This window comes from Antrostomus carolinensis, unplaced genomic scaffold (assembly GCF_000700745.2).
Source record: "Antrostomus carolinensis isolate BGI_N321 unplaced genomic scaffold, ASM70074v2 scaffold42274, whole genome shotgun sequence".
NCBI lineage: Eukaryota > Metazoa > Chordata > Aves > Caprimulgiformes > Caprimulgidae > Antrostomus > Antrostomus carolinensis.
This window is the reverse complement of record NW_010313631.1, coordinates 21,013-29,931: the sequence shown is the minus strand read 5'-3', so window position 1 is coordinate 29,931 and position 8,919 is coordinate 21,013. Positions and strand designations below refer to the sequence as shown.

Genomic DNA, 8,919 nt, shown 5'->3' with positions numbered 1-8,919 from the left:
GATGGTGAGATGGACATTTTAATTTGTTACCTGTGTGTTTGAATGTATTACTTACAGGAAGTTCTTCTACCTGGTACAAGGTTCCTAATTCTGCTTAGTATGCAGCTTGTACACTGCAGGACACTGCTTGAGGAGTAGCGTAAAGAAAATTGTAATGCATTTGTTTAAATGGGAGATATGGTTTCATCTGAAAATATCAAGTGCAGTATTGGTTCATCTTGGGAACATTACTGAGGAATCGGAGGAAGTTCAGAGAGGCCTGACAGGACAAAGCCACATGGAAAACTTCCCACAGCAGAGTAATAGAAAAGATTGTAACTGTTTATCCTCGAAAGGAGAAGAATAAGAAGAAATGACAAAAAAATGTGGTCAGGAACTTCTGTTTTCCCCATGTCATAGCAAGAACAAGGGGGCAAGCAATAAATAAGGTGAAACACCCCTTTCAAACTGTAGTTTAGCTGTTGAACTCACTCAGGTAGCAAAACATTGAGGGCAAAAGTGTATCAAAATTCAGAAAGGGCTGGGCTATTCTGTGTATTCCCAGAAGAGACAGATTTAGGATAACTGGAAGTGATACTGCATTTACCCCTTAGGACTGACCTGTTAGAGATCAGGATGAAATGCAGTATTAGGATAGGTTATTTTATTTACATTTATCTCCTGGCAGATGCTCATATCTTGTTCTCCGAAGTCCTTTGTGACTGCACAGTATAGCACAACAAATATCAAAGCAAACAGAGGAAAGTGTAGGCTCATGGCTTTCTCAAGCCTAGAATAGTGTCCCTCTGGCCTTGTTTGAAGCTTCTGACATTGGCTGGTACCTTCATAAGCAGAACAGTGGCTGGAATGGACTTTGCTTCACTTCTGTGCAGCAGTTCCTGTGGTCTGGGGAAAGCCTTGATCTTTCACATGAAAACTACATTTCAGGTGTTGAGTTGGCTTCTCAGTTTTCTTTATGGTACAGGCATAAGAGAAAAAGATACTTTTCTAGCTTTTTTGGGAAAATCCTGAAGAGTTAAATAAGAAAGAGAAAATTAGGGATTTAGTGAAATTAATTTAATGATCCCTAGTAGTTTTTAACTATTTCTCTAGGTTAACTGGACTGTCTTTTAGATTTTTGAAGATATTTATCTCTGAGGATTCAAAAAGTGATTTAGAAAGATAATTTCCTGTCTTCATTACTGTATCTTTTACAGATTAGCCATCTTCCTTGCTCATTTGCTTTTGTAATGCATTCGTTTTCTGAGTGTATCGGTATCCAGAGACAGGAACAACTTGTCACAGTGAAGACATGTTTGTTTCCGACGCCCTTGAGCTTGCTTGAAACTTATTCTCTTGCTGAATGGACGATGACCCCTTGGATTTTGCAGTCCCATAAGGTTCTAAATACAGAGCAAAAGCCCTTTTGCACCTAAGCGTGGGACATTGAAATGAAGCCAAGCCCACAGCCAGAGATGATTATGGAGGTTCCTCAGTGACTTTAGATTCGAGTGTTGGGATTTGCACATAAATCGAGTCTAAAATCCCTTATTTCTATTGAAATGTCTGGATTTAGCATCCAGAGGGAGGTACTAGGAGCTCATATAGGAAAATTCAATCTGTATTCAGTTCTCTGTTGACTTTTCTGTCTTTTTTATAGCTTAAGTAAGAGAGGAGTTGGGGAAGGTGGTGTAATGGGATGGGTGTGCACAGCTTAATGCTGAAAACAGAGGCCTGGTTGAATAGACCTCCTTGTGATGAGAAGGGGGATCAATGCACAGTTGACCCTACCCCATTGTGTGGGTTGTCCCGGGAGTTTCCTTTGAAAATCCCAGTGGTTTGGGTTTTCTGCATGGTTTGTACTCAGTGTTTCCCTCCATGAATAGAATAGCTTTTGCTGGAATTTTTGCTGGATTTTCTGTGGTTATTGGCTGAGCACTGCTCTCTCACTTCAGAAGACTTGAGCAGCATGTTGTGGAAGGACTGATCAGGGACCCTGAATCATTTGCTGGCTTAGAGTTTTTCATATATAGAACAAACATATTTCTGGGATGCAACTGCCCCCAGGAAACACATTATACTTTACTGTCCCAAGTGGAAGTGTACATTCATTATTTGGATTGCAGGAGTGATTTGGGGCTCTAAAACACATGAATTTTTGCCCTGCAGAGTTTACAATAGAAAGTTTACAATAGTTTCTCATGGTGATAGAAAGGCAGGGAGCTTCAGGCAGGCTGGGGAACATGGCACAGTCCTAAAAGATAAGGAGTGGACAGAGCTGTGAATTAAGGACACCAGATGCTGATTTGTGAGCATTGGTCTTGTACGTTATTACTTATAAATCTATTGGTATAGAGGAAGGAATTCATTGTAGAAGGGAGGGAGTACTTGAGAAACCCATACCTGGCCTTGCCAGGTAAAGAGACATTCTGCACGTTGCCCTGCCATAGAGCTGCTCTGAATGAACCCTTTCATTACTGGGGTTGAGGCCAGGATCTACAAGGAAAATGGAATTCTTCGCTAGGTGTATTTTAACGGCTTGCTAAAATAGACATGCTGTATTTGCCTTGTCTGCTGCACTGCCTCATCACCTAGTAGCAGGATTTGGAAGGGGAGTAAGGCTCTGTTCCTTCACTTGTATGGCAAGTTGCATCAAACTTCCCCATAAACCCTCACTGTCTTTAGAGTCCTGTGCCCCAGGCCTGCCCCCAAGCTAGCCTTCGTCTCTTCCTGCAGTGACTAGGGGCTGTACTTTTTGTGAGCTAGATTCTGCACTTATAGCTGTGCTGACTGGTTTCTTCATTGGTGTAGGCCTATTTAAAAAAAAAAAAAACAAACAAAAACCGGAGATTTTTTCTATTTAATATTACATGAAAGTTCAAGACACATCCCTTTGGTTTTTCAGGTTAAGTTCTCAGCATTGGCCCCACACACTAGCTTTCTGCTTCCACACATGTGGAACATAGGCTGGAGTAGAAGAATGCTGCTTGAAGCTGTGCTGTATAAACTGTGCAAGATGCTAAATTGCATTAAACTACTTTTCTTCTTCAGGAGATCAGCTCTTCATGTTTTTTGTTTATTATATATCTTACAAAGTCCTGGTTTTGTTCTTTATTTGAAGCATAGAGAGTTTACATAAAGGAGAAGCATTTTTTTCCCCATTTATTTCTTCCTGATGCAATATGTCCAGCATTTTTTTCCTTCAAACAAACACAACAATTGAAAAGATACCAGGTTTTCAGTAAGATAGAATTAAATCCTATATAGGGATCCTTAGTGGTTAAAAGATGGTCTTGAAGAACTCTCTCTCCTTCAAGATAGAAACAAACTTGATTGTCTGCCAGTCTTCTGCTTGTCACCTCTGTCCTTCTGCTTGTTGTCTGGGGTAGACACATACAGTCAGTGTGTTTTGTTTTTCAGAAGTTGATCTGCCTCTGAAAAAAGATGGGTTCACCTCAGAAAGTACAACTCTGGAAGCCTTGCTTCGTGGAGAGGGAATAGAGAAAAAAACAGACACTAAAGAGGAAGACACTATACAGGAAATTCAGGTAAAGGAGAGACCCGTGCCCTGACAGCAGGGCTGGTTTTTACAATTTGTCTCTAAGCCTAGCAGATTTTGTTCTTTGGCATAACAGTACATCTGTTGATAGTTATGTGATTCTACTGTTGAAATGTTATCAAACCATTGTGCTACAGTGTGATGCTCAAAATGAACTTGGGATCTCACACACTTCTCCTGTCGCAGGAATCTTGGTCATTTGCCTGTGTTCTTCACAGCTTCTGTGTTGGAATTTGTTTTGCAGCCCTGTGAGATGATCATATACAAAGCTGTCAAGCAGAGATGGATCCCAGCTTTAAACTGAATTTTAGTGCCTCATACTTAAAGTTAATTTGGACATGGATTTGAATTTGGATTCACAGCTGCTGACTGCAGACAAAAGCACGTTGTTGCCTTTCCTGTTTGGTGGGGTTTTTTTTGTTTTGTGGGTTTTTGTTTTTGTTTTTTACATTGAGAAGCCTTCAAGAAGTATAAAAGCAAAATAAATAATTAAAATATTCTAATCTTCATTATCTCAGTTATTATTAGTGAAGAAAATATGAGAAATATTGGCTCTTCACATGCATTATTGTTTGAAGTTATTTGTCAAGATTCCATTTCATTCTTTAACAATTAAAAGTAGAAACACATTTGTGGGTCTGTCATAGAAGGAATCCAGCTAATAAAAGTCATTCTTATACAAGTGCATGTCACTTTATAAAGACATCTTAAATCGCTAGGGAAGTGAGCCTCTCCCAGGGGAGCAGCAGCACATCTTTGGTGATGCTAAAACACCATTGTGCTATTACTCTCTTAGTGATTTTTAGTGAGGGCCATTGGTAATGTGTCAAACTTGGTCCTTTTGGCTAAGATACAGCATGTTGCATTTATACCTAAAACTAGGAAAAATTTGAGGGGGCAGCCCCATGATAAATGGACCAGAAGAGCATGGGCATCAAATCTATATTACTTGAAGCTCAGTCCTACCAGTCTACTTGCTAGAAATTTCACGTATGTAAGGGCAGCAAAATTAGGTCTCACGCTCCCAAATAGGTTTAGGAGAACCATCCAGAGGAAGCATCCCATGCTCATGGAGTGGGGAAAAGCTTGGTATGAGGCCCGCTCTGTGTTTCCTTCTTCAGTAGTGTATCTTGGTCTATTAAGCTGAGACCCCCAAAGCTCTGTTTATACCTGCTTCTGAAGTCATGCTGCAGCATCCTTATAACATCAGCAAGTGCCATTGAATGTTGCTGTGTGATCTGAGCTCCCAAATTATTCCCAGCAGCAGTCCAAGGAAAGAGACTTTGGAGATGGTGGAACTGACACAAGTCTGGGCATTGCAGAGCAGGGAGGGGGTGCAAAAATATACAAAAAACTTTCAGCTAAACTGCTGTAGTTGTGACCTGTCACCCGGATGCTAGTTTCATCAGAACAGATGCAAAAGCCATGTCTTACTGCTGTTTCTTAGGCAAGCACAGCTTATCAGGATTCAGTCTATGCAACTATTGCTGAAGCCTTTACTAGTAGCCAGCCTTCAGTGTGGACTTTGGCACCTGGCAGCTAGACTGTACCAGGTCAAAATCATAATCAGCGCTTTTTATCCATATGACAAATAAGAGAATGCAAATCTCTCTTCTGTTCCTTTGCATGCTCTTCTGTGCTGTAACTTGAAAGGACCCAGCCTCAGTGGTGGTGAGAGTGAGCAGGTGGGATAGGCATAGTTGTAATTCCCACCTCAGTCCCAGCTACTTACTACCTTCTCAAACTCAGTATCTGTCAGGAGAAGATGATTTGGTGCTTAGCTGCACTGGAGTACATTGGGCTGGGAAACTATTTTAGAAAGAGAGAATAGAAAAGAAAAGTTACTCTGGTAGGAAGGGTAAGGGTTCCTCCTGCTAAAGAGATGCAGTCATTGGGAGCTGCTGTACAGTCGGTATTTAACAGGGTTGAGGATTTTGCCCTACAGTAAATTGGTATTGAATGTGTGTCTCCATTGTTTGCTGGAGAAGGCTTAGAACAGCCTTTTGACTGTGCATCAGAAAGCTATGTGCCTTCTATCAAGGATTAAAGTCATTACCCTGGCAGTGTTACCAAAGTCACGCTTGGTAACTTATTATGTCTTTCCTAAATTGATGCTACAATTTTAAACAAAGAAAGTGGTTAAGAGTATTGCTCCTAACTGCTCTTGTGCAGTATTATTGTGGTAAACTAGCTCCTTTCCCACCCCATACAATATGGTTGCAGCCTTCTCTTTTTTTGGAGATATTTTAAGAAATTAAGCAATGTGAAAATATAAACTTATATCAGTAAGTTTGCTTATTTTCTTACATACCACTAGTCTCCTCATGTACAACATTATCTGAATGCTTTAGTTTCCTAAGATGAAGTCATTTAATGTATGCAATTGCATGAACTTTGAAGAAACATTTTATGTATGCAGAACTGGAACTTGCTTAACTTTTGCTCTAGTATTTAGTACTCTAGTGTTATACGAAATCGTATTTCATGATGGTCTGACCTCATTAATAGCCTCCTGAGATTTAAAAGACCAAAAACCAGATAAAGACTTGATCCTCTACAATGATCTAAAAATTGTTTGCACTTTTTAAAAGGGACACTGTCCAATATTAGTCTTAAAAATTTAGCTGATAAAATAAGAATAAACTTGTATATCCAAATGCAGGCTTTTTTAAAAGTGAAATTTCTGTTGTATTCTTTCCCACAAATGCAGAATTTGGTGCTTGAGGTAAGTAGGAAAGAGAGAAAGCAACTGTGATTTGCTCCTGTTCTCCCTCTGCTGGCTCTCAAATAGCTGTTAAGTAGAAATTATAGGGAAGGAACAAATACAGTAAGACTGAAAAACCTCTCCATCAGTTTAATGTCACTACTTTGAATCTGCATCATGCCTGCATGTTACAATTTAAATGAGTGGTGGCATGCCAAAGATAAGTTAGTGATTCTAGATTAGTCTCTTATGAAATGGCACTGCGCTGTGAATGGCAGGAGTGAATAGGGCCCATTTCTGTATTTCTGTCAGACATGCCAAGTGTTGATGGGACTTCAATGGGACTTCTCTCCATGTTAGTCTTGTGATGGTTTGTCTTGCCTTTGTCTGTACAATGTCCGACTTGTGCATGTTTTCCGGGCAGCCAGCCTGTGTTTGATTCTATAATGATTACATTTCAAAAGATCAAGATAAAAGGATTGAAATTCCCTGGCCTGGGCATCTCAGAGTTACCTGAGATAATGAACTATTATTCCTATTAAATAATTAATTGAAGGAACTATTGCTGTTGTCCCTATTAACTTCAATGAGACCTGTACTTCCTCAGCATTCTCATGCAGCAAGACCCTTGCTTCTAGATTCCAGAGTTGTACCTGTGGTATAAGCCCTGAAATATGTTACTTTCTAGATCCACCAAACTTGCTGGTATATATGGAGGAATTTTCTCTATTTTTGCTAAAAAAGAAAATTGTGAGCTACCAAGGAGAAAAACACTGATTTCTCTCTCCTTAAAGTGTATTCTCAACATCAGGGGAAAACAAAACAATTTAAGGTGCAAGAAACCAAAATAAAAACATCATGCAAACAAATTTCCCAGACAGGGCCTGTTGTTATGCATAAAAATACTTGTGTTGTCTTGGGATATCAATGCTCAGTGATGCCACCATTATTTCTTAGGAACCTTTTTTTCATAGATGACTGATATCAGTGGTATTTTTAAATAAGAACTACCTGGAGAACAAGGGTGGAAGGGAAAGCAAATTCTGTTTTAGTGGAAAGTACTAGGGGTTTTGGGATCTGATTTGGCATTATATCATTAATCAACTGTAATTTAATAACCTGCAGTCACTGTGGTAAAGAGCAGCAGTTGGTTGTATGTGTCATCTTTTCTTCTAACCATTCCTGTTTATTGTTCAACCACAGAGGGTTTTAGAAAATGATGACAATGCAGATGAAGTGAATGAGGAAGAGGATTTGGAAGAAGATATTCCAAAACGAAAGAACAGGCCTAGAGGACGGGTAGGTGGAGAGTTTACTGGAATGGAAAGGAAGGAAGCAAACCTTTGCTTTCTAGTTTATATTTGTCACGTGTATTGTATATGCAAAGTGTATATCCATAGATATATGATAATGATAACTCTGTAGGTAATTTTTAGTCATATGGTCAGAAATTTTTAATATTTTTTCAGTTTATTTTTGTGAATTACCAAGAAAAAAAGACTATTTTTAGAGTTAAAATTGGTGGTAAATTTGTTATAGTGTTGTATTTACAATTGTAATGTAAATTGTAATAATGATGACAACATCCTGCTATTACAATACTCTTACTTTAAAACATTTACTAATTACAGAAAGCAACAACAAATTCAGTCATGACAGCTAAAAAAAATATTAATAGAAGTAACTTGAACTGTGTCAATAAGTTTTGCAGCTTTCTCCAGGGTAGTACTTTGTGGCTGACACTGGCCCTCTTGAGGCCATGGCAAATCTTCAATTTGCTTAAAATGGGCAATATTTTATCCTTAGTGGAGTCTTCTCTTACCTAAGATGTCTTTTCACAATTTAAGCAGAACACCAGTTAAGTAATGAGGCCAACATTTTAAAACTTGGAATCAACATTTTCAGTTGTGGCCCAGTAAGCTAGGCATCTAAATAAACATGAAGACAATTCTCAGAGGTTTTGAGCATTTTCATCTCTCTTTGGCTCCAGTGGATGCTGCAGGGGCACAGGAGCTCTGGAAGTACCTTTTGAAGTTTTTGTTGGAGTCAAGCAAGAAGGGCCACATTTTAGGCCAAATGAGCAGGATATAATAGCTTTTGAATATGAAAGAGACATGAAACCACACTGAATACTTGCTATGTACTTATGCATCAGACCCTCTCTTTTGGTTTCTTCTGTTGTTGTGTTGTTTCAGTTTTCTGCTCCTCTTTATTTTGGAGCTTAAGTCCTTTAATATAAGATCAAAGCACTTTAATAACTGGATAAGTATTTATTTCACCTTCCTTATTCTCAAAATCACCTGAACCAGTTTCTTTCTTTCTTTCTTTCTTAGCCAAAGACTCCCACCTGGAAAAAAATTTTCCAGAAAAATGTAAGTTTCAGAAAATTTGTATGAACCAATAACCAAAACCAGGAGTTAGATTCGATTAATGCACACAAGCTTGACTGTAGCAATCAACTAACATTCCAGGCTAACAACTCTTTTCTAATAAGTTGCTCTCACATAATTTGCGCATGCTGGTTAGGGTGAGTGAAAGGGAGTGAATAGCTGAAAGAGAGGTACTGCTCAGGAGAAGGGAATTTGCTGTATTCATATATCCCAGGCCTACACAAACAAAATCCTGAAGTTACTGTTATGTGAAAAGTTTTACTCCCCTGTTCAGGAAACTGTTTCAG

At 39.0% G+C, this 8,919-nt stretch overlaps 1 long non-coding RNA gene across 1 annotated transcript in view; it reads left to right on the top strand.

The window, feature by feature from the left end:
- The first annotated feature begins 3,398 nt into the window (after window positions 1-3,398).
- LOC104524504 (uncharacterized) overlaps window positions 3,399-8,919 on the top strand; it is a 20,160-nt gene continuing 14,639 nt past the window's right edge. Inside the window, exons 1-3 of the long non-coding RNA XR_003766197.1 lie at window positions 3,399-3,527; window positions 7,446-7,541; window positions 8,576-8,614. This is a non-coding gene — a long non-coding RNA (uncharacterized LOC104524504). The remainder of the gene's footprint in view (window positions 3,528-7,445; window positions 7,542-8,575; window positions 8,615-8,919) is intronic.